Source organism: Melozone crissalis, unplaced genomic scaffold, assembly GCF_028551555.1.
Source record: "Melozone crissalis strain CALT ecotype California unplaced genomic scaffold, PUWL_Pcris_2 ptg000042l_1, whole genome shotgun sequence".
NCBI lineage: Eukaryota > Metazoa > Chordata > Aves > Passeriformes > Passerellidae > Melozone > Melozone crissalis.
Genome location: NW_026535820.1, coordinates 23,862,357 through 23,887,063, shown reverse-complemented (window position 1 = coordinate 23,887,063; position 24,707 = coordinate 23,862,357).

Below are 24,707 nucleotides of genomic sequence, written 5' to 3'. Positions count from 1 at the left end.
GACCTAGGTTAATATTTACCAAAGGTGTGGATGAACAAGAAGGAAAGGGCACTCAAGAGAGGCTGCAGCAACAGTAGAAAGAGCAACATCTGGTGACTCCAGACTCATATTCAGCAGTTTTGACCTGGAAAATGCACAAGGGGCATAAAAGCAGAATTCTTCACTTTCACACCAGGACAGCCTTTGTCAACACATCAACTGTAGCAATTATACATCCCAATTCTCATCCAAGTAAAACACAAACTAGCTTCTCTTTGGAAGCAAAGGCTTTTGCACAAGCAGGAGCAGCAGCCTGATAGCCCATAGCAAAGGCAGTGATTGCAAGACAGAATAAATACTGACAAAGTAGGGAAAAGGACAAAATTTTGACAGAAAAGTCAGTCTTGTATAAAAACATGCTTCCTGCCCATGATTCAGAAAATCCTGAGAAATAGATTACTTTCACTGGGGTCTTTATACCTGAAAATGTTCAAATTCTCATTTGTCATTTTTATATTGAAGTAATGTAGGAAAGGCACGCAGAGACTGAGAACAATGAAAGAGCTCCACATCCCATTAGCAATAATTGAAAGTTGTCCTGTGTGTCCTGAACAGCTTAAATCAATATTGATATCTCTTGACACATCACAGTACAGTCAGTCCTCACAGCCTTTCACCAAACAACCCAGTATTGGCAGGCACTTCACACACTTCATGTTGCAGAGACACATTGTTTCTTCTACACTTAACTGCTTTGTAAAACACAGACTGATGCTCCTTTTCAAAATTTTAAAGGAAGAAGGCTACTATATTTCTTAATTTCTGAAGTTTATTTAACTACTTTACTGCCAAGGTATCAGTCATGTTCTTGTTGTTGCCCTCAGCAATGCGGTTCAATTCTCATTATTGTATTTGTGGAATGTAAATTTTCTTAGAAAGATCAAAACAATCAGTGATTTTAAGAGAGCTGTTGCAATGCATTGCAAATTCTCTTTTGAAAAGGTCCACATCAATAATTCTTTAGTCATCCATGGACAACAATTGACATTTGAGGATTCTTCATGTGTCTTACTCCATTTACTACTATTAGAGGGGAGCTATCAGATGCTGGAGAGGTGCTGATTAATAACTACTTTCAATTTACCTCTATGATATTCTGACTAGACTGAGACTACAAAGACCCAGGCTTGCTTTAGAGTGTAGAGGTGCTCCTTTATATTTACTTCAATGTGCCTTTTTCACCTTATTTCTAATTCCTTCCCACCAAGCATGTACACTGCTGTGTTTCCAAGAAATTTACATAGTGCTTCTACAAGTATTTGCACAAATACTTATTCATCGCTGTAGGATGGCAGACTCTCAACCTTCTTTTAGCTTCAGTTCAAAATCCCATCTTATTAAACTGCAAATGTTCTTCCCACTGTATATGTAACAGAAAGATTGATTGGTTTCTTCCTCTTTTTTACCAACTCTGTTGAGGTGAGATTTTGAGATCCTTATTCTGGCTCTTTCAGGTGAATGCTAACTGAACTCCATCAATGAAGAAGAGACCTCAGAATTACCCACAGGATTACATCTGATCCTGTGTACAGTCCCTAGTTCCATCTGTGCCGTCTGTAGCATTGCCAGATTTGCTCTTTGGGCAAAATTATTTAAATTGATATTCTGAAAATCTTATGCAGTCTATGTCTTCTTTCCAAAGAGCTGAGGCTTTGCAGTATCTTTTCATCCTCACTTTATTCCTTGAAGATGAGTTTGGTTCTTGAGTAAATTATAGGACTATAACTATATAATAAGATTTCTAACTTCAAGTAAAATCATCTGGTATTATGTATGTTAACATGTAAAACCTCTTACATAAGTTGCTGCTGAAGAGAATATCAAATGGCTGCTGTCATTGTGTTCTTGTGATCCATAGCAGCAGGGCTGAGCTGTTGAGTCCACAGAGAAAAGGTGAATACGTGGGTCTGCAATACCCAGAGGCAGAAAGATTATGCTTTGATCAGGAAAATGTCTTCCATAATCACTGGGGAGTTTTCAGTCTTTGAGGCACTGAGGCCAGAAATCAGACCCAACAGTGCTCATCAAACTAAACTAAAACATGCAACAGAATAGAGATTCTGTGAAAAATTAAATGAAGGCCATGTCCAAATCAATTATAGTCACACACAAAGATTTTCTAATAAACATCTACACTGTGGAGATTAGATTCACAGAATCCTCTACGCTGCTGCTTCTCCACATCTTCACCAAATGATGGTCTTGTAATATCTGAAGATGGTCAATATAAGCTGAATTTGTAGCACACATAAACAGGGCAAATAGATATTTCTTTAGACGGCAATAAGGAACGACAGGTTTACAGAGACCCACACGAAGGTGTACAGAAATAAGCTTTTAAAACAGAGCCAGGACTGGTGGATAATATTGATGGAAATTGTTCCCAAACTGCAACTTATGAAGTAACCATAACTTCATAGGACCAACATTGTCTCTTTTCATCACGGATGAAAACACAGGTCCTGGTTTCTGAAGTGTTTGATTTATTTATATAGCACATTTGAGAAGGCAATTATCTCTCCATTAAAATCCATTGAATCTGAAAAATGTATTTTAGCTACTCAAGATTTTGACTTTGTATAGCAAGCATAAATACGGCTTTGGTAGTTAAGTTCACCTTGGTTTAATTCTATCTTCAACAAAGGCTCTCAACAAGAATTTTCTATTTAATGATGTGTTTTCCACATGATCTGTAATTTAAGCCTGTCCACATGTTTTCTCCTAGTAAGTAAATAGCAGTCTGCATAATTCCTATTCCCACACGACTACATCCAACAAAGATGCCAAAAAACAGTTTATTTTGCAAATCAACAAGCTCTGCCCATGCAGCAGCTAATTTGAACTCATGAAAATATTATTAGCTTGTGAAGATTAATTCATAAAAAGTAGCATAACACCAAGATATTTCAAGTGCAGAGATGAACAGCTGGGAGGGAAGGCACCCTTTGGGTGCAGTAGCTTCTTAGTTTTAATCTTAAATTCTTTTTGTATCTAGAGATCTATGGACTTCTGCTAGACACATAGAATACATCAAATGGCAAGAGTTGGGTTCCAGGTTTCAACAGTTTTCATTGTGAACTTCATAAAGAAAAATCAAATTTGGGAGCATAGATTTTTTTTTTCTCTTAGCCTTTCCATTTATTATACCTGGGAAATATCCAAGGCCAAATTACCCAGCAACAGAGATTAGCTGTTGTGGCAAAAGTAGTCTGTGTCTGAGAGTCTGTAAACATTAATATATCCAACAGATTAACTATATGAGTTGCTGATGGTTGTTTCTCTTTCTCTTCAGTGCCATTGTCAGAGAATGTTACTGAAGACCAAAGTATGCTTAATCTATAAACAGAACTAAAACAATATTTTTAAAGTACTCTGATACACATGCAATTCTTGACAGCAGAAGCAAGGAATTTGCTCTGCCCCTGCTCTTAAAATACAGCCTCAGGAATCTCTAAAGAGAAGTCTGGAGGAAGATGCACAGTGAGGTGTAGGCTACTGCCCCAAAAACCTTTAGCTCTAGGTGATACTTCTTCAATGGGATTCCCCGGTGGGAAGGATGGACCTAAGGCTTGGGAGGCTCTTCCACTGTCTCTGAATGGGACAAGAATATTGACACAGCACTAGTTCAAGCATTAACCTGTAAAAGCCTCATAGCTGAAGATGTTGCAAAGGTCTTTTCTAAATAAAAGTGAGGAATTCTTTAGTTAGGCTTGACAGCTAAAAAAAGCATGTAATATAAAAGCACTGTGTCTGCTTTTCACAGCTCAGGAAGTTCAGCGGGAACGGTTTTGAATACAAATGGGCAATAAACTACCAATTATGAAAATAACCCAATTAGCTTGTTCTTGAACACTGAATATTTGCTTTGCATAAATATGCCTTATTATGCACTTGAAGAATGAGGAAAATCTAAATTTGGCGATCAGAGGAGGACAATTTTCTTCTTACTTTCAAAAGCAAAGCCAAAATGCTTTGGGGTAGGGCTGGCTCACTGTGATTGGGGAAAAAAAAAAAAAGAAAAAGAAATGAGAAAAACTGTGTGGTGCAGCTGACACACTGGAGGTAAGGGATGTCCTTCACAGGGACTTTGCCACACTTGAGAGGTGGAACTCTGCAAACCTTATGAGGTTCAACAAAGCAAAGTGCAAGGTCCTGGACCTGGGTTGTGGCGGTCCCAACACACCTACAGGTTGGGTGGAAAGTGGTTGAGAGCAGCCCAGCAGAGAAAGACTTGGATGTGATGAAAAACTCAACATGAGCCAGCTCACAGCCCAGAAAGCCAATGAGTTGCATCAACAGGAGTGGGGCTAGGTCACAGAAAGTAATTCTGCCCCTCAACTTTGCTCTTGTGAGACCCAACCTGGAGTGCTGCATCCAGCTCTGGGACCCCCAACCTAAGAAGGAGATGGAACTGTTGGAGCAAGTCAGGAGGAGGGTCACAAAATTAGTTAGAGGACTGGAGCACCTCACCTGCAAAGACAAGCTGAGGAAGTTGGGGCTGTTCAGCCTGGAGAAGAGAAAGTTGCTAGGAGACCTCACAGCAACCTTCCAGTATCTGAAGGAGACTACAGCAAAGCCAGAGAGGGACTTTTTGTCAGGAACAGTAGTGATAGGACAAGGAGTAATGGCTTCAAACTGAAAGAGAGGAAATTTAAGTTAGATATTAGGAAGATATTCTTTGCTGTGAGGGGGCTTAGACACAGGAACAGTTTTCCAAGAAGCTGTGGATGCCCTGACCCTGTCAGTGTTCAAGGTAAGGTTGGAGAATGCCTTGAGCAACCTGCTCTATTGTTAGATGTCCTTGCCAACGGCAGTAGGGGGTGGGTCGAGATGACCTTTAAGCGGCCTTCCAACCCTTAACATTGTAAAAGTGGAAAGATAACAGTGAAACACTGCTGTAAGTGCAAACCCTGGAAAGAATTGCAAGGCAAAAGAGTGCTACACTAAAAACACAGTTTTCAATTGACTGTATATTCTATTTTCATATTAGAAAAAGTTCCCCTCTTTAAATTCAGGTTTAGCATTAAGTTGAGAGCAGAATCTAATTATTGTTGCTTCTAGGTGGACATGCAGATGTGGGAACAGAGCTGGCATCCTCATTGTCATGTTGAATTTAATGTTTTTCTTCCAGGTATGTTCCTTGGTAGATGAAAACCAAAGCGTTATGTCAAGCTACTTTGAATATTCCTTTTTTGCGACATATAGTTTTGCAACATACATTATAAATCTTTTTCTCATCTAGTTTATCTGCAATATTTCTGTTCTCATCAGAGTTTCTTCTCTCTTCAGACCCACATCCATTTTAACACAATGCCTTGAATAAGCTCTCTACAAACACTATTTTTTTTATATCCTCTATTTTCATTTGTTTGAGAGGGTTTTTGATTCAGTTTGACTTAATTCACGTTTTGAAATCTACTGGAATGTGATTTAATTCACATTTTGAAGTCTACTGGAAGGTAATTTAATTCACATTTTGAAATCTACTGGAATGTATGTAACTGGAATATAAGAGAGAGAAGTTAAGAACTTTTTTGTTCTTAATTTACTTGAAACTAAACATAATTTGTTTACTTGCTGGGATACCAATATTATAGTGACTGTCTACTTTCATGTTCACTTCATAGGGGAAATAGAGACTGTACTTTGCTCACCAGTGCTACTGAGCCAACAACCACTCAAAACTCAACACTACTTTCACCAAAAAAAAGGTAGCAAAATCACTTAACAACTTAAAGGAAAAAAAAAGTTTTTTTAACCTCTGAAATCTTCAGTGAGAGAAAGGAGATGTCATGTTTATCCCAGCTTCAGATGTCCTTTTGTAATTCTTATCTAAGTGAATCCTCAAATATCCTGACATCTCTGTTTTTAGGAATATTTCTATGCTTAAACAATCTGGTTTTCAGCCTCCAGAGGGACTGGTTAAGCTCATTTAATTCTTTTATGACTTAATTAAGTTAGCATTAGTAACAGCATAAAATAATGTAGTTATTCAATTTCTTTAAAATATTCATAAGAAGAAGCTAATACTTTTATTTTTTTGATTTGACATTTATAAATGTAATAACTGAGCCAAACTTTCAAAATGAGCTCTGAAATTAATGGCAGTAAATCTTAATTTCTTCTTGGGTCTGTTTTCCATAGAATGGGAGAATTTATACAAGGGCACTGAGTCAAATTCTACTCTACCTGAATTAATCCATTCAGCTCTAAATGGTTTGTTGTGGTGCACATTAATGCAGCTTTTGACCTATGAAGAGGAGGAGTGACAGGGAAGCCTGCTGTGCTGTTAAAAGCAAGCTGTATCTACAAGAAACTGACTCCCTTTCCCTGTACCTTGCCATCCTGCATGCAAATTAGGATGGTCATTTCTAATAATCCTCACAGCCCACAGAGCTGCAAGGCATTTGTGATTGAAAACTGCAGTGAAATGTTTTGGCAGGAGACAAAAAGCAACAGGATCAGAACTTGTCACATCTGAAAGATGAACTTTACTGGTGCTGCTTGACAGTGAGTGCAATAATAAATGTGCCTCACAAGTAACAGGTACTCTGGGAAAATGATACCATTAGGAACTCTAGGCTGCCAGCTTCTCCACAGCCTGCAAAAATATGTGAGAGAAGACCAGGTGTGCAAATAGAAGCATCTCCTCTATTATTCCATAGGTGAATTCAGGTAGACAAATGGGCTTCCTGTTAGGGGTTATGTCAGGGGCAGTGCAAGTGGGTGAACTGATAGTAACAGCCATGAAAGTGATGAGAAAGCAATATAGGTAAAGAATGACAAAAGAAAAAGAAAATATCAAAATCAATACATATTTTCCCTTTCATTGAAACAATTATTTTGTAGGATGAAGATTTTCTATTTCTTCTGAAATTATTTTCTCAAATTCTATTGTGTCTACATTATGTTCTCTCTTAGTCAAAGTGTTGTAACATGATAGAATAATTAGAAAAATATTTCCAAAATAGTTAATTTCTTAAGTACCTGGTAGCAATTAAATACATGAGGAAGAAAATACAAAGGGGTATAGAGCAGTTGGAACAGGATGAGAAGTATCATAAAGGATGTAACAGCTGTAACTTCAAATAAATATTCTCCTGAAGAGAGTAAAGAATTGTTCCAACAACTTGACAGCTGAGGCAGTAGGGGTTTCAGTAAACAAGGAAACCTCCTCTCATCTCTTTATGCAGTGTTCTATCTATCTGATCACTCTGTTGCCTCTTTTCAGCACATTTTACCACAGTGATTCAAGTCTACAAGGGGAGACTGGTAAACATCAGTTCTCTGTGCTGGCTTTTCTCACGTCAAGGGCAGTGTTCAATGAAGGCAGCACACAGCCAGCAACCTGAAGTGTTGTGCCCAGCCACGAGGCAGGACAGATCCCAAAGTTGCCCTTGTACTGTATGAGGCAGTTAGAGATTCAGGAAGCCAGTGCTCCATACCACCAAGCCATGCCCATGGGAAAAGTCAAAAGCCAGTTTCTGCAAAAGTTTCTTGCATGGTCTGCTCCCCTCAGGTGGGCACTTACAAAACTGAACCCTCCATCTAGAGTCTGCATCAGCAAGTTGAGCCGCTGTGTTCTCACACAGATAAAGCATACCTTTTCCCTTAGACAGTATCAGTGAGAAAGCAGAAATAATCCAGAGACTCTGTGGCCTCAGCCAAGTCACCTTACCAGCCAGGTTGCAAGAATCAGGCAAAGAAAGGTGCCAAATCAGTCAGCTCAGTCTGAAGAAATCCTACTGAGGAGGCTCTACAGGTTCAATAAGTCCAATAACATAGCTGCAGATATCTTGGAAACTGCACAAAGCCTGCAGCATTGACAAATTTGCAAGCACCATTCAGGTAATTTCTTGTATTGTTTTTCTGAACATATATTCTTAAATTCCATTTCTACTAGACAACTGATTTATTTAATGCCTTCTGTATCTCAGTTAAAGGATTTGTCCCACTGCGTGTCCTTGGAAACTAAGCTGCTAAAAATTTTAGCTGTAAAGGTTTCTGTCATCTTTGGCATGTTTTTTTAATAATAAGTTCCATAAGGCTTAAACAAAAATAGTTCACTGACCTTTAAAATAGTTGAGGTTTTACCTTTATGAATTTCCTGTTACTGTATTGCCCATAGCTTATCTTGCTACTCTAGCCATCTCCCTCCATGTCTAATTTTTTCTGTTAAAAGTGTGAAATATGGGGTTGCCTGGTACAGATTCAAGAAATGACACAATACATGTGTTATCTAAAAAGTGATGGTATATAATCTTGATCCTTTCGACCTAATAGCATTTTGCATTACCAGGAGAGTGTCTAACCTTTGAAGTTATTATGAAGTATAAAGTCAGATATTCAAAGAGATAAATAGTTCTTCTAATATTCAGCCCATTTCTAAAGGAGAAAATTAGTCTGGCAGGATTTCTGTGCTGTATAAAATAAAAAAGTTCTGTATTGTTTGGATTAGAGAGGAGATATAGAAGGATAAATGATAAATATACAGATAAGCAGTAGAACCGGCAAGTCAGAGCTTTCTTCACTTGACACAGAACCAGGAAAAAACCTGAAGTAAACAGCTGGATATGTTCTTCTGCCCTATGTGAAGGGGCAGTTTAGTTTAAAGATGACAAAACGAGACACTCAGAGGCAAAATAAGAATGTGAAATTGCTCAGAGTTTGTGAGCTTGACTCAACTTTAACACCAAAAATGAGTAAAAATCTCAGAGTTTGAGTCATTGTTCAAGTTTCAAAATACTGCCATAACCTCTTTTTAATTCTTCTGTATCAGAAAGCAAGTAAACATTGCTACCTTTTCAAAACTAGTGAAAAAACTCTCTTGAGAGCAAGATTTTGTATAATTGGACATTTAGAGAAGACAGTTGTGTCCTACGGTGACACTTTTATCATTGACCCCTGTCATGGACAGAATAAAACAGATTAGTCTGACTTTAAAAAAAATCACGCATAGCCCTAAGTTCATGTCTTTTATCTGCATTTTTACTTCACAAGACTTCAATATAGAACATTCCACTTGTAACTTCCCAAACAGTTATTTTAGAATATAAAATATTACTCACTAAACAGGATTAGATTACGGAGACCAAGTATACAGCGCTTGTTCTTATATTGGAGATTACAACAGAAATGGTAGAGGGCTACCTCTTTAAAGCCAGCCAAGAAAGTACTCAGCTCCCGTGCATTGTCTAAACATCTTTTCACCGCACAGATTGATGCAATTTATGTTTCCAAAGAGTTAACAAAAACTTTAAAACATTGTGTTCCACTGAATGCAGTTGCAGAACAGTTGATGTCCATACAGCAGAGACAGATTAAACTCCCACTGAAAGAAAAGCCATGAGGAGGAAAGAAAAGCAAAGACTCTTGGCCGTAAGCTCAGATGCTTACTGACCATAACTGCAATTATTAAAAAATACTTAACTTAAAAAATATTTTTACCTTTTTTTTTTTAGGCAGAACTGAATTCCATTCTGTACTGCAACATAGAAAACTGGAAAATCTAAAAACATCTTAAAAAGAGATAGCTTAGACATGTCAAAAATAATTTCCACTGTTTTTTGTGGAAGGGTTAGGAAGTGTAACAGGAAAACAGGCATAAACACCAAATGACAACCAGATCATATCCATTAAAAAGAAACTATAACAGAAAATCTTTAACACTGTTGGCAAGAAACAAAGGCTAGAAGTCATATAATTGACAGGACTTGGTGTTCTTTTATGAAAAAGCATAAAGAGTGAAAAATTCACCAAATTAAACAGTTACTATGTTTGCCACATTTTGTCAGCCATGTTATGAATGCCTACAGTATCTCAAAACAAATAAATTTTGGAATATATCAAGCCATCCTATCTAGAAAAATCAGTTTTAAATGGCTCTTTTATGAAATCTGCCAAATAGACTGAATGCCAATTTGGAACTGCAAACACATACTGATTCTGCAGTGAATCATTTAAGTGGGAAGGCTTCAGGGACTATGAATGTACTGAGTTTTAGTTAACATTTTAACCAATGAACAAAAAAAGGAAAATAGAATGTTCATTTAAATGAAAAACAAATAAAATAAACTAATGTTTATTACAAAAATGTTTATTACACAAAAATCTCATGTGGTATAATCTTTGTACTTCTATGACTGACACAAAAACGTTTGAAGACAAGTGGAGTGGCTACAGTGAACAGTCTGTCCAGTGTCAGTGATGTTACTACTAACCATCCATTCCCAGGCTTTTGCCTTGGGATCTTACTCAAATTTCTCATTATGGCCCTGGGACACTCTTTTGAGACATCACCTGAAAAGCTGGATCTTCCAACAGTAAATGGGTCCTATAGACAGTATTATCAAATCCACAGGGTTCAGGACACAGTAAGAATGGGCACGGCCACAGACCCATCCCCTGTGGCTGCACTGGTTACTGGACTTAGTCTGCATTCTCCTTTCTTAAAAATTAATTTTAGAGTGCTTTAATTTCATTCACAAATATCCACAGATATTTGCATTCTGCATTTAATAGCCAGCAAAAGAGCACCAGGCTGACTGTTTCATGAAGGGAAGGAGAGAAAGAGAACTGACTCATAATCTTGAAAATTTTTTATTTTTCCAATAAATATGTGTCTTTCTCTGGAAACCATTATTTTATCAGCAAGCATGTTATGAATCTCCTAATTGTTGATCTTTGCAAGAGAATGTAGGAGGCAAATGTTATTCTGAATTGTTTCATTCTCAAGTAGTGATTATTTGCCCACAGCCATTTCAGAATTAATAGAAAAAGCATTACAATGTCACTCAGCACTGTGGCCCACAGCCTGGGTTAAATGTTTTATATGCTTGCATTTTAAGTGAGTACCTTTCAGTCTTCATTTGAAACTCTGAATTTTTTTTTGTGGGGGGGGTGGGGGTTATATTTATAAAACACTCTACATTTATTTAAATGCATGAAGAAAAGCTTTGGCCTTGTTCTATTTCTATCATTTCTGTTTTTCTCAGCAGATTTCCTGTGGAGGGATAGAATATAAGAAAATAAAGATAATGCAGAAGGTAGTCTCACACCTCAGGAGGTGCAACTCTGATAATCACCAAAGATTAGGAACAGGCCTGTCCTTAATAGGCCACAGCTGTGTCCAATAAGGATGAGTGCTGTAAAAGAGTGGGTTAGCTAGGTGAGAAGAGAGTTGGAGTTTGTTGGCTGTGCTGAAGAAGGAGTCAGTGCTGTGAGGAGAAGCCCATGAGAAATCACTGAGAAGGTATGGGAGCTTTGCAATAAGATGAAAACAATTTCCTTCTTTTGGGCTAACTTTGCACTTCAGTATTTCTGATAAAATGATTGGGAAATTTTGTGGCAATTTAAAATATGCTAGGCAATTTCTGAAGAAAATTTTCAACCAGCAGCTTCAGAAGGGTCATTTTCATCCCAAGTCAGGGAATTTCAAGAGTGGATCTTACTCTCAGCTTTGCCACAAATCTGCTGAGAGACACTGTTCTCTGTTGCAGTGCTCTGCTTTCCCTCCAGGCTATTCCAGGTAGATGTCATTCCATATTCTGTGTTCACTGGATCCCTCACAAGACAGGTGATTTTCACCCACAAAGCATATATTTTGTTGAAGCAAACAAATTAAGTTAAATCTGGGAAGAAAGTTCTGGCATTTTAAATGAATGTGAAGTTTTGTTGAGGGCTAAAATTTAAGCTAAAACAGCTGAAGTCTGAAACTGACCCCAGGGTGAGACAAGCTCATAATCAAAGACATCTTGTTCCTGACATCAGTGTAACATGCAAGGGTAATCAGAAAGCCACAAAAGTTCTTTGTTTGCCAGAGACTCATCAGTCAAGTAAACAGATAAGAAATCAACTGTTTCAGAACTTTTCAGTTCCAAAATCTCATTCTCAACTGCTTTAATGAAACCTCCAACTTCAATGGTTCAGATAATTAAATTACATACATATACATTGTTGTGGTTTGAGAGGAAGTGAGTTTTTTGGGATGCTGTGGTCACAACAATAGGTGCTCAGATTTAAATGTTGGCACCTGGTGTGGCCACTGGGGACACGGATATGCCTCTGAGAATACAGGGGGTTAAAGGCAGAGAACTCCCAGGAAAACTTTTTCTTGGTTCTGGTCAGAGAACCAAAGATTCAGACCTCCCCTGCCCAGCTGCTGCGGCCGGGTGAGGGAGGCCTGGGCGCTGAGGATGGAAGGGTGGAGGAGCACCAAGAGACAACAGGCAGCCACCCACCCCAGGAGAGATAGAGAGAGAGCTGGTGTCTTTGCTGGTGCCACCTTGAAATTTGCTAGCAGGTCGGCTGAGAAGAAGGGCGGGGGGGGTGTTGCCGGGAGAAGGTGCCCAGCAAGGCAGCCATGGGAGTTCTGGACAAGCAGAGCTGTCAGCATGACAGCTGATCCTCGTCCTGAATGAGAAGAGAGATAGGGATGAATGGCAGGAAATGGGCAAGTGTGATGCAAGTTTGTGCAAGTGAAAGATGTCTGAGAGAAGTCGGGAAGAATTCTAGGTGGTAGGCGATGATGGAGTGGCCTTTGGCTGGACTTTTCTTGTATAGCCATGGACAGAACCGTTTTCTTCCTGTGACATAGAGACTGCATCCAGGGGGAGGCAATGGCTCAGAGCCAAGAGGGTTCAGTGTTGAGACCCCTCGGCCCCAGGACGTGAAATTTGGGGGGGACAGGTGTCCTGAAGGTGAGAGACTGTGCTCTCTTTGGAACGGGACAAAGCACCCTTAAAAGGAAAACCCCAGAAGCAGCTCTGGTCCATGTGCAGTGGTGAGAGCACTGGACATGGAAGGAAGAGGTCACGATGGCAAATGTTCACCAGGTGGTGCCACGAGTGACATGGAAAAACATGATGTTCCAACGGTGTTCCCTGGGGAAGCCTATGGCACAAGAGGGACTCCTCTGCTCTTGATGAACTGAGGATTGATTATCTGAAGGGTTGTGATGGACTGAGAGTTGGTGATCTGAGAGATGGCAACTGAGTTGAGAGTTTAAGGTTTTGTCTTACTGTGATGCATTGGGAACTTGGTTGGGGGAGGAGGGATGTTTGGAAAGTATTTTCATGGGGGCACTGGCATTGTGCCAGCATCAAACCGTGATATTTTTTGGTGGGTAGGGGAGGTCTGGATGATGGTCACAAACTTCTGTACTTCCATATAGTCAGTAAACATATTCTTACAGGTCATTTCATAATGGCTGGTAGCCTCAGAAGGCATGGACAAGTGCTCCTCACAGGCCTTGATAACATCCTGCAGGGTGCCTGGTGGTTCTGTTGCCCTGTCATCCAGTTTCAACATGAGTCACAGCAGCTTCTCCAAAGGGTCGCTCAGTTCTCGCTCCACTTGGTTGTCAATTCCCCAGTCCAGGGCTTCATAGATCACCCCTCCCAAGTACTCCAACAGCTTGTCCTCTGACTGCTGAATGATGCTGAAATCATACTTGTGGTAGACCTTGAAGGAACCAGTACCATCAGCATGGATAAAGATGCTCTCAGAACCCTTTACGAATACAGAACAGAGTAGTGGGCTGTGGGCCAGCTGCTCTATTTTTCTGCAACACTGAAAGAAGGATAACCAGGCTTAGAGGAGAATCACAAGAAGCTCAGAGAGGAGATTAAAGACCTTCTCCAAATCTCAGCAGTACAGATCAGAGGTTCTGGTATCCAAGGCAGATGTTCCCCAGATGGCGAGAGAAGGTACAACCCTACTGGGCAGGGGAGGGGAGGCCAGGGGGCAAAAAGCAGATAGGTCCCAGGAAAACTTCTCCTGGGTTCTGGTGGTGAAAGAGCTCAGAGCTCTCCCCTGCCCGGCTGCTGTGGCTGGGTGAGGGAGGGGAAGCCATGTGGCTGGGTGAGGTAGGCCTGGACCCTGAGGGTGGAGGAGCACCAAGAGACATTGAGCAGCACCCCTCAGGAGATAGAGAGAGAGCCGGTGTCTGTGCCGGTGCCACCTTGAAATTTGATAGCGGCCAGCGAGAAGATGGGTGATGTTGTGGTGAGAAGGTGCCCGGCTAGGCAGCTGTGGGAGGTCTGGACAGGCAGAGCCTGAGATTTTTAACCCTTTTCTTGCATGATGAAAACCTCACAAATGCTGATCCTCCTGGAGCTGAATGGGAAGAGAGATAGGGATGAATGGCAGGAAATGGGCAAGTGTGATGCAGGTTTGTGCAAGTGAAAGATGTCTGAGAGAAGAATTCTAGGTGGCAGGAGATGATGGAGTGGCCTTTGGCTGGACTTTTCTTGTATAGCCATGGACAGAACCATGTTCCTGTGACACAAAGACTGCATCCAGGGGGAGGCAATGCCCCAGACCCAAGAGAGTTCAGTGTTGAGACCCCTCGGCCCCAGAGCGTGAAATTTGGGGGGGACAGTTATCCTGAAGGTGAGAGACTGTGCTCTTTTTGGAACTGGACAAAGCACCCTTAAAAGGAAAACCCCAGAAGCAGCTCTGGTCCATGTGCAGTGGTGAGAGCACTGGACATGGAAGGAAGATGTCACGATGGCAAATGTTCACCAGGCAGTGCCACGAGTGACATGGAAACACATGATGTTCCAACGGTGTTCCCTGGGGAAGCCTATGGCACAAGAGGGACTCCTCTGCTCTTGATGAACTGAGGATTGATTATCTGAAGGGTTGTGATGGACTGAGAGTTGGTGATCTGAGGGATGGCAACTGAACTGAGAGTTTAAGGTTTTGTCTTACTGTGATGCATTGGGAACTTGGTTGGGGGGAGGAGGAATGTTTGGAAAGTATTTTCATCCTGAGTTTTGTGTGCTTCTTTTATATATTGTAGGTTAACATAGTGGGGTTTTTTTTCCCTTCTATTCCTAAGCTGGAGCCTGCTTTGCTCTATTCCTGGTCCCATCTCACAGTAGACACCAGGGAGAATGTATTTTCATGGGGGCACTGGCATTGTGCCAGCATCAAACCATGACCTACATATATATATGCACATAAACATACATATGTATATACACTTGTTAGAAGATGCTGAGACTTTCATTTGAATGAGGTAAGTAAAGGAGCCTGAAGCCAAAATAGAAAAGGAGAAATTGCCCAGGCAGGAACAGAGTAAAGAAAGGCCTTGAATATACTCTTGCCTTTAGTTAGTTGATAGAAAATTAGACAACTGGAGGATCACAGTGACTGGCAGTGACATAAACAAACTGTTAGAAACAACTCAAAAATATCTGTTGTGCTTGTTTGTGAAAGTTAGAGTCAGAAAGTTAATGAAAAGAATAAGGTTTTGAGACCTTCATTAAGAGGTGGAGTATATGGATGATTGCACATAAAGTAAATTGTAAAGTAATAGGGAACCAGAAAAGCACCTTCAGTTCAATACACATAAGAATACATAAAAGAACAACCGTCACCTCTTCTTCAGGTCCAGTAACAAGAACTGCATTGCTGACAACAGCAAAAACCCTGAAGTGAAGATCCTGGAGCATAAAAGGTATAATTTCAGACTAGAAATATATTAAAGGAAGGCATAGTCCACTCAGAGTCCATATTAAAAGAATAAGAAATTCATCCCATGCTAGCAGGATGCAAGTAATTTTTCAAAATAACTCCTACCTTAAGCCAACTTATGGTGGGTGGCAATTATTGAAAGTTCTAATTTTTTTTTATTTCATTCATGTCTTTGTTATTCTGGTATCATTGAATTTAAAGAATCTAATTTTGTATTAAGCTGCTAATGTTTCTGTTTTCATTCCCACTTTAAATTTGAATCTAACCTTAGATACTCAATTTTAATGATTCAAAACCCTAAATGTTTGGTCTAAAAATGTCTATCAAGTCAACTGCATTTCCTGTGAAGAGCTAGGGTAGGGGTAAAGTCAAAGACTCAAGCACTTAATCTAGCTCTTCTCTAAAGAGAGGGAAATTTCCCTGGACAAATATTTACTCACCCCTAAACAAGTGGTTTTGAAAGTTATTACATCAAAATGCACATTGTCAATTGTGTAATTGTAACAAGTAGGCATCTTTTTACAGACAACCATGCCTCTTGTTGCAGCAATTGCCAATTCCATAGAAGTGAGGAAGATATTAAATATTTCTCGGTCAAAATTATGTTTATTAAGTCTTCTGACTAAACCATATCATCCCGAAAATTCCATTTCTCCAGGAATCCCTCTCAGTTACCAAAAAAAATGTTACAGAAGATAAGTCTTGTGGAAAAGAGGAATTATGATGGTCATTCAAACACATTGATCATTAAAGAATAAATCTCTGAAGACAGTACTTTTCATGCCACTGAAACCTGGAATAAGCCAAGTCATGGTTTACTCCATTTCATGGCCTGCAGCTCAAGAAGAGTGTCTCTACTGCAGGAACTGATTGCAGCTGAATCACCAATTTGTTAAACTGGTTCCACCTTTACAATGTTAGCACCAATTAATTGGAAGCTTTAAGATCAATAATTCAGACTTAAATTCCTGAGGCAGAATGATCAATGTAATTATAACGATGGTAACAATAGCAATAACTATAGAAATAATATAACTGTGGAATCACAATAAGCAAATAAAACAATGACAAGAGAGTAAAGGTACTGAGAGAGATTTCTCTATTTCATACCTGCAGTAAAAGCCACAGCTCGCCTAAGATCTAAATGATGTGCTCTAATTATTCTTAAGTGACAGAATAATATAGAATTTGTATAGGATATCAGTTGAACACTGTACTAATTAACTGCATTTTTGCATGTTTGAGATATCCATGAACTCTAACATCCCACAGACAAAACTGAAATGCTTTGAATAAGCTCTTAGGAAATATCTGCTTTTATCTCTAAAGTTAAGAACCTTAATTTAACTTGTGTCACTGAAGAAAATGGGGTATTTGTACTAGGAGATCTCTCATTCCAGGAAACCAGAGAAATTTTTGCAAAATTCTAATATTTCTTATATATATTAATGTTGTTAGTCTTATGCGTAATACTTAGAATTACCAGCCCACAAAAGCTGTAGAGAGTTGGAAGAGTGTTAGAGAAGTTATTCGTTTATTTCATATAGAGTTTGTCTTTATTTTGGATGGCAAAATTTCTCTTTCATCAAGGAATAATAGCTGACTCCCTGAGATGAATTTCAAATTCTGGCCATTTTTCAAGCCATTCCAGATTAAAGGGCTACATTTGTATGGAGCTATCAGCCTGCATCATAGTGAAAGAATTAAACTAGCAATCATGGCTATGAGTAATGGTTCCTTTATTATTAGTGTCAGATTAAAATATTTCACTATGCAAGTAAGCAACTCTCCTTCCAACAGCACTGTGAAGAAAATGAGCATCACTCAACCCAAATAAAAAGCAGTTAGCCATCGCTGCAAATAATCAAGCACCCACATATGGCTGACACACTAGTTTCCTTCTGCAAGACCCAACTACCCAGAATCTGAGTGTGTTACACAGAAAAAAAACCCCAAAACAATCCAATCTTTTTTCCTACAGTTTTGTTATATCAGGCTTCTGTTTTTGCCTTTCCCATGACAGCAACTACCAAAAGTGAATGAGTTTTCATTGAAAACTCGGTAAAATTCTTGCTCTACATGACTCATGGACTGGTAGTCAGCCAGTCTGTGTACAGCCGAAGTATATAATAATTTTATTTCATCCTCTGTTTTTAGTTTCCAAAGTTTCTGCTTTCAAAGCATGAAGTTGAATATGCTATTTCTTGTTCCAAAGTCACAGATCCTCACTAGCTGTCTACACGTGCACCTCTTACAATATTTATTTTCAAGAAATATTGGCTGAATCTAAGCACACTTTTTTCGTTTTTTGTAAAATTTTATTTTTACTAATGCTATTCAACGTGTACAGATTTATCTGTTTTTGCAGAGTTACTGTTGTAGAGCACAAGTTGTGAATGATGTTAGGAAAGTTCCCTTGGATATTAAGGGTATAGGCATATACTTTTAGTGAGACTACAGAAAAGGGATTTAGTAATGATATAGATTATCATCTCTTATACTATAAATATGGAACATAAAAAATGATTTGCCATTCATGTTTCTGAAGTATCTCTAAGCCTCTCAACAGTCTTTGTACAAGCAGGGAGAAAAAGTAATCATTTTCATTTTACTGAAATTTGGTTCAACAGTTATCAGATTGCTCCTCAGTTTAGCACACAAGATCCTTCCATGTTGGAACACAGTTTCTTAGTGAATAACATCCAGATGCCTTGGGATGTGCCACCAAACCAGACATGCCAACTCATTTCTCCAACTCAGGTGGCCTAGATGGAAAAGAAATGCAGGAATAGTTGAGGGCAGTGAATGAAATTGGAGACAATGAGCAGAAACTGAAGGACAGGAGATTCCCTCTGAAGAACAGTTTTCTCCTGTGAGGGTGACCCAGCACTGGCACAGTTTCCCAGGGTGATTGAGGAGTCTCCATCCTTTGAGATGTTCAAAAACCATTTGGATGTGGTCCTGGCCAATAGATGTAAGTTACCTTGCTTTAGTGGGGAGGTTGGAGCAGATGACATCCAGAGGGTCCTTCCAAATTTGATCACTGATTCTGTGATTCTGTCCTTTTGTTCCACTGTTCTTCACACCTGAGGTGCCACTCCATTAGACAATAGCTGCACATTTACCTCTCATGACTGTAGCAAACAAAAGAGCAAAACAATACTCCTGTAATTAATGCAAATTATTTCTCTCTCATGTCAAAATCAGATCATGGATTGATCAGATTCTCAGTCAGATTGTGGAACCACAGTTTATGATCTTGAGAAAGATAATATTGATACTTACACCACTGAACAGAGTACCACAGAGTGACAATTAGGCAGGCATAATTCTTGTATGGGTGGATAGGTAAGTGGGCATGACTTTAGCTTTTGCTAGCTGTTATGTCAAAAGATTGAAGGGATTCAAACTGACATGAGCAAATATTGGCTATTTGAGAGCTATGCTGGCTGTGATTTAGTGGGGTTTTTTAAGAAGTGAAAGTGCTTTCATGATTAACTTTTCCTTCATGGTTGCATTACTCAGTAAGTGTACATTAGAGCCTCTGCACACAAATGAAGTCTTCAAAATGATAACTACTAGGCAGATGAAAGTGGGATTTTCATTTCTGAATTTTTGCAAAGTACCAAGTGCACTATGGAGCACACAAATGTTAATACTTGATGGAACATAATTGAGATTTTATTTAAAACCCAACTTATCTCCCATGACAATCTTGTGTTTTCTATTATCTGCATTGTGAACGTATCTAATAATCATGTTCTAAATCTGAAATTCCATCAGACTGGGCATTGTCTATTTGAACAGCTTTCTTTCCCTCTGTCTGCAATTTTGAATCTAATTTGTGGTTTTATTGTGATGGATCTATCACACCGTTGCTGATAAGAAAAGGTAAAATTTCTTCATTGTAATCACAAGCTGTAGACCTATAATTTATTTTTATGCTATTTTGATAGGAAATCTCATAAACTGAAGCCTTAAACCTTTCTCATTATTTTTACAATAATCTTGCATCCATCCAACTTTCAAGCAAAACGAGAACTAAGAGTAACCCATAGAAGCCCCAAGACAGAGGGAGATTTGTCTTTCTTATTTTAACTCTGAGACAGAAATCAAGAATATACCATGTTTCTAGATACTGTAAGAGAAGAGCTTCTGCCCAGGGCAATTCCATGGAGCCACAGAGGAAAACACCACCAATCATCTTCTGTCTGCTGAGGTGAATTTTAATCCTGTTGCTCTATATGCAGGAGCTGTATATAGAGAGCTGCTAATGAAACACTTTTTAAACAATCTCTGATGCCCACAGATAACACATCACATAGCAAAGTCATAATTAGCCTAAAAACATCAACCCCTGCATTAATACCCTCTTTATATACATTCTTAGAAATTATGCCTTAGTAAAGTTTCTTAAAGCAACACATAAATATTTTGAAGAGGAGCTTCATAGAGGAGGGGAAAAATTGAGTATTAAAAGTTTGGTACTGTCAGATTGGATGAATGAGCCCAGAAGAACAAGTCTGAGTGATGTCTGTATCACCCAAAATATAAGAGGAGATTCAAGTAAATGCACTTCAGTAATTCTACAAGAACAGACCAGCCAGATATCTTGTGTAAGAGTATGGAAAATTCTGCTCCCACAAGCAGGAACCACAATAATTTTCTCTAGGCCACCTTTTTTCTGCAAATTATTTGTCCACAGTTTTCCTGCCTGAGGCTTTAAATCTGCTGTGCCACAGAGCAGAGTGATCCAAAATTTCCTGGTTCTGACTTAGATGCATTGGCTACTACAATAATTCAATAGATAATATTTTTTTTAAATGAAATATGATTTGCTTGGGAACTTCAGCTTCCCTATTACATCTGTTCATGAAATCAAAATATCCATCAAGTAAAACATAAGAAACAACAAAATTGGCTATGTACTTCTATGAAATGTGCCATATAATTAAACAGGGAAGAAGCTGTTTGGAAAAGATTGCTGAGATAAATTCCTCAGAGGACAGAAGTACTTGGCTTTGCTGGTTCTCAAAACATACTTACAATGATTCTGAAAAAAAACCCCAAAACATTGGCATCTGAACAGTCTCGTTATGTGTCAGATCACAGGATCTCTCTTTGAACAGATAAACTTTTAAAATTTATTCTGTAGTTAATCACAGTAAAAGTGGGGATCATCATTTAGAACTGATGAAATAGTATCAGAGGGAAATTGTCTTTCCTGAGGCAAAGTCCTGTGAGATTCAACCATTTTCTTTCACAGAAAAAGGTGCTTCATTACATTTCTAGGACCTTTTGTGTTATTCTGTGAATAGCCTCCAGACCAAATGTTGTGAGGTAATAGCATAGATAATTTCAGAAGCAACTTTACATAAATTTGATTTAAATGAAGTGACAGAAACTCTTCAAGGCTGATGCCTTCAGTGTGGCACTGTTATGGGGATGAGTTTGGCGAAAATCAACAAAGAAACAAACACAGTAAGAAAAACCTGAATTGAACGTTTCTATTTGCTTTCAAAGCAGGAGACTTTACTAGATCCAGGTGAAAATGGGATTTAACACTACCTGTAGGATCATATTTCACAGAATATGCTGGTTGCTAAAGACTTGTTAAGCCACACTTGCCCAGAACACAAGTGCCAAAGACCTTCACCAGCACTCCAAGAACAAGCTGGGGACACCACAGTGGGCACCACATCACCACAGTGGTGACATCAGACAGTCCTGCTGCTGGCATAGCCACAGCTTGGTCAGTCTGTAAAGCTTTGTTCTCCCATATTCTCACATGTGTTTGTATGTTTCTATTCCACCGGATCAAGTAACTGATTACAATTCCCTTATATTAATTAGAAGAAAAATAAATATCAAAAAAAATCCTCACACACACACACAAAAAGAAAGCCCCGCCAGACTCTTCAGCCTTTTCTTTTTCTCCATTGCTGTCCAACATGCTTGCCCTTAGGGTTTTTTTAGCAACTCTACTCCTGCAATTGCTGTTGATGCCAATGCTGGACAGTTGGAACACATATGAGGAAGAAAGCAGTTCCCCAGAAAATCTAAGGCATCTGTGTAAACTACTGCTTCCCTATGCTTACCACTTGTTTCATTTAAAGTTGATAGTACAATAAAAAGCCCAGATCCATACTCTGGTTTCATGCCCCACATGTATATCCCCCTACAATATTTCTAGCTGTCTCTGAATAACACCCACAGAGAAGATAAACAGATTTTTCTGCTTCTTCTAGCTAAAGAGAATATACTCAAAGATGAATCCCATGGAGGATGCTGATTTATATTTCTGTCACAGCTGAAGTACAGAAAAGAATTGGTTCTCTTGGGGATTTTTTTTCTGTTGGGCTGGTTTGGGTCTTTTTTTAATAATAGATATAGATTTCATTTTGTACGTGTGAAATCAGCTCAGATGCAATTTTTGCAGAAATTGTTTAGAAAGTGTCAATGTGATGTAAATTGCTGTTTAAATCACAGAACCTTTGTATAGAATGGATATGTTAATTTTTGTGTTTATGAGAAGAAAACAAGTGTCTGATGAAGATTTGATTCAATATTATTAAAAGCAGTCTGTAACTATGTCTCTTAAAGAGAGAGGAACTTCTTTCATTGCTCTACTGAACACTGTGAAAAATTATACCAGTACTCCATTCCACAAGATCTCTGATTGAATAAGGCACTATTCTATTGAATAGCATCAATCAAAACCACAAAGTTTTGCTGCTAAGTATATGTGAATATAAATCAGGGGGGAGCCTCCTATGTAGACACAAACTACCTGACAATTTAAGCCAGTCTAATAGGTAATTTAAATATCCTGCTTTAATGGATACCAACCTCTCCTCTATTAGATGTAAAACAAGTTCAGTCTAACTATAAAATCAGATAGTTTATGTTATATGTAAGCTTTGAACTGTGTGTTTTAAAGGTAAGATTTAAAATAAGAAAGCATGAAACAGAGAGGAGACAGAGAGACTAATGGAAAAGTCCTATGATTTTTGTTCAGAATTAAACAAACAATTTAATTATATAGTCACTCACATAGAAACAAAATAGATGAGTACAAAAAAATAGCTAAAAGGAAAATTACTGTGTTGTTACAGCCAGCAAAGAAAGCAGGAATAAGACGTGTGCAAGCCTATCCAAGAGCTGGGGAACAAACAACCCAGCCAAAACGATTGCAACTGCCAGAGACACTCTGTATAAGCCACAGTTACAGGTGGGCTTTAGCTCTTAAAGGCTGTAAATTCAGATATTTCAAGGTAGCCACCTGGAAGATGGGTGCTTATGTATAGGCAATGTGTCTGCACTCCCACTGCAGCCAGGGGCCAGACCAGTGTGCCCTAGAGGGGGCTCAGCTGACAGAAGCTCAAACTGCTCATTTGACTCACTGGGTGGACTTCAGCATCCCTCACATCAGTGTGTGGATCAGCTGCCTAAACGTGGCTGCTCGCTGTCATCTGGGACCCAACACACACACACAGCCTCTGATGGGTGGGCTGGTGGGTGTGACAGCAATGACACAAGAACTGCTTCTTTTTGCAGCTGCAGCTGGGCACCTGAAAGGGTATCTTACACAAATGCCTAGAATAACATTAGACAACTCTGTTCATGCAACTGGTTCCCCTTTTCCCCTTCCCCAGCTCCAGATTGAGAATGACTCTTGCCAAACTTGAGCAATCTGATCTATTGAGGGCTATTCTCAAAAGAGATGCCAGAGAAACTGGGAGTTTATAAGTTAAAATACATTCTACTTGTTCATTTTTAATGATCAGTCTCCAGGAACTTCTTCAAAAAATTAAGGCACAACAGCCTCTCTCTAAAAAATTCAGTTTTTTCTCCCTCCTACATCTACTCCTGGCTGGTAGGATAATAATGAACATTTCAGGCTTGAAGCAGTGCAAGATGTAAGGAAAAATTCTTCCAAGTCAATTGACAGTTTCTGACTCCTCAAGCTGGGAACAGCTGGAAAATGGCAACCATCTAGATCTTGCAATAAAAGCAATGATATTAAAGCTCAGGTTTATTCCTAAGGGAGTGAAAACAGTGCCTAGAAACTTGGGCTGTGATATTAACCAACTGTCTTTTCCCTTTTTTTGTGCCTGACAGGCTGAGGAGATAAGATTGTCATTTGAAACAATAAGCAAAAGAGGAGGACTTTAAATCATATCAAAAAGTCTTGCTTAGTTTGTCATTTCTGGACAGGCAATTCACATCACTGCATTCATTCCCAGCAGCACTTAATCAGCAATTTGTGAAATTAAAAATTTAGAAACGATTGTAAGGTTTTCAGGGACACTACCTAAAACAATTAGATTATCTCTGTGTGCAGTTCTGTGCCCTGCAGTTTAAGAAGGATATTCAGGTAGTTGAATCCATCCAGAGGAGGCCAACAAGGTTGGTGAAAGGGCTGGAAGGCAGGGCCTCTGAGGAGTGGCTAGGGACTTTTGGCTTGTCTGGTCTGGAGAAAGTGAGACTCGGGGGAGATCTTACTGCACTCTGCAGCTTCCTGAGAAGTGCAGAGGGAGGTACTGAGCTCTTCTCCTTGGTATTCCATGACTGGACACATGGAAATGCTTCAGAGCTGCTCCAGGGAAGCCTTAGAATGGAGATTAGGAAGCATTTCCTTATGAGAGGATGGTCGAACACTGGTGCCTGGTCACACACCCTAGAGATGTGGTCAATGCTCTGAGACTGTCAGTGTTTAAGAGACATTTGGGAATGCCTTTAAAAATATATGCTTTAACTTTTGGTCACTCCTGAAGTGGTCAGATGGGATGATTGCTGCAGGCCCCCTCCAGCTGAAATGTTCTGTTCTGTTCTAGAGATTCAGCTGCCTCATCCAGCCTTCAGTGAAGTGACAACTGCTTATAGCAGGGATCTCCAGCAGCCTGTGGAGAAGCTGTTGGCAGTTCAGCTGATCAGCAGCAAAGCTCAGGGATCAGCTGAGGCAACAAAGCCAGGTATTTTTCAAGTGGGACACAGGAGGCTCTCTGCCACATATGAACAACAATTTGGCAACTGTTTGGGCTTTTTTATATCCTATGCTGGATTTTGTCTAAGCCTCTCCTGTCAGCATCTTTGTTCCCTTTTTTGCAAGTAAATCCCACACACCCAGAGGAAGCCACACAGCCAAGGGGACGACCACCCATCTGAGAGCATGAGATATCTCAGCC